The sequence below is a fragment of the Octopus bimaculoides genome, chromosome 4 (genome assembly GCF_001194135.2).
Source record: "Octopus bimaculoides isolate UCB-OBI-ISO-001 chromosome 4, ASM119413v2, whole genome shotgun sequence".
NCBI lineage: Eukaryota > Metazoa > Mollusca > Cephalopoda > Octopoda > Octopodidae > Octopus > Octopus bimaculoides.
The window spans coordinates 143,242,738-143,245,072 of NC_068984.1; positions in this window are offsets into that span (position 1 = coordinate 143,242,738).

Consider the following 2,335-nt stretch of genomic DNA (forward strand, 5'->3'; position numbering starts at 1 on the left):
TTGTATATGCTCCACAAGGGAAAACAAGGAACATAGTTTACAATGAGGTGTTATAATCACAACAGCAAGAAAGTATGTACATGATCACCTTCTTTTACGAAGCTTCATTGACTTTCATATATTTATATTGATATACATATATATACGTGTGTTTGGGTGCGTGTGTGTATGTACATATCTATATATAAAGATGATGCGTAGTCTAGACGGCGTTTTTAGATTTCATTATTCTCTTTAACCCGGGCAACGCCGGGTATTTCTGCTAGTATATATATATATATATATATATATATATATATATGAGATACACAGAATTGAAAGGCTCTAGTTTCATGTACTCAGTTACTCGAGTCAGATCAGCATGGTCGGTTTAGTCAGCTGATGATCGGACACGATTAACTCGGTGCACTGGAATTTGGAGCCTTTCAGTTATAACGTATTAAATAACATTTTACACATTTAGACGGACGGACAGACGGGTCGTTTGTATTTTTATATATATATACACATCTACATGCGTATGTTTCACTTACGTGGAGGTGGTTCTATACCTGTATATATGAGGAGGGGTGCGGTGTGTATTAACTTCCAATGCTCAGATATTAATTCAATTGTCGTCATTGTTATTGCTTAAATGGTGAGCTATAAGAATCGCTACTGTTTCGGCCAAATCCTTACTGGATTTAGGTGCACACCTTAACGTTCTAATCTCAAATTTCGCCAGATCGACTTTGCTTTTTATTCTGTCGACGAGGGGTCAGTAAAAAACAACACCATTTGAGCACCAGGGTTGATGTATTTAACCCATTCATACCAATCGTTCGTTTAAACTTACCCTTAATCTATAAGGGTATAAAACAAATACTTGATACAAATTGTGATTTGTGTATGATCTGTATCAAAGAATGAAACATGTTCTTAACGCGTATGCAGTCTGTATCAAACGGATTTCAATGAAATTTTTTTCACTTGTTATTTAGGTCAAAATAGTAGCATCTATGAATTTTCAGCAATTTCATTCCCTAGAAAAAATTTCGGTACGAATGGGTTAACTTGCCCACTCTCCTCCAACGTGTAAACCTTCTGTCCAAATCAAGAACTGTTATTATTGGTTAACCCTTGGTCACTCGCAGAGGAGATCTTTAAGAAGAATTCCAGATATGGCAATCACCTCATTTGGTCTGTCTGGGATTATATTGTTTACTATGTCCTTCACTTTTAATCTCATATATTTTGAGTGAGATGCCACCTCTATTTCTAGCAGATCTATCAGCTCAATATGGGTTGGTATGTGCTCCCAATTTCAAGAAAAATGGTTTCCTTGAAATCGTCATAGAGTTGTTGTTGTTGTTGTTGTGTGTGTGTGTGTGTGGCAAATCATGTGTGGATGCGTGCGTATTTGAATATGTGTGTGTGTTTGAGTGTAGATAGATAGATAGAAAGATAGATAGATAGAGGATAGTGTTTGAGTGTGTGTGTGTGTAAGCTCACATGTATTTGTGTGTGTGCGTATTTGAGTGTGAGCGTGTAAGTGTGGTTGTATAGCTGAGCGTGCGTACATGTTCAAATCCTTTTACATTTATTGTGCGTGTGTGCGTGTATGTATGTGTGTGTGTGTGTGTGTACGTGTATGTGAATGTTTATGTCTAGTCGTGTACGTTTCATTGTACACGAATTCAAACATCAGAACAGTATTGTATTGTGTGCGTGAGTGTCTGGGAATATACTGTGTCTGTGTGTTGGTTCTTGTGAACGGTTCTGCAACATTCATAAGCCTGTGTGTGTGTGTGTGTGTTTCTGCATGCATGTGAACCTCTGTCTGTCTTGGTGTGTCTGTGTGTTCGTGTGAACCTGCGTATGTACGGGTGTGTCTGTGTGTTCGTCTTCATAAATATGTTCACTTCGAATTCCATCTGGTGTGGTGGATTTTGCATGTATATATACGTGATCTGTGTAACGTGTGTGTGTATGTGTGTGCTGCTTGTGGTCATCTTTGCTTCTCGTTCTCTCTCTCTCTCTCTCTCTCTCTCTCTCTCTCTCTCTCTCTCTCTCTCTCTCTCTCTCTCTCTCTCTCTCTCTCTCTCTCTCTCTCTCTTCCTCTCTTTCTGTCTTTCTCTTTGCGTGTATACATATATATAATGCGTGCGTGCATTTGAGGCCACACTGAGGGTATACGTGTAATGTAAGACTCAAATCGTGCTATCACCGGTCTGTGTGTATTCTAGTGTCCGTGCGCCTGTCTGTGTTATTGTGTGTTTCTGCTCCTTCTATGTATGAATGTTTATATATAAGTATGGATGTGTGTGTATATATATATATATATATATATATATAT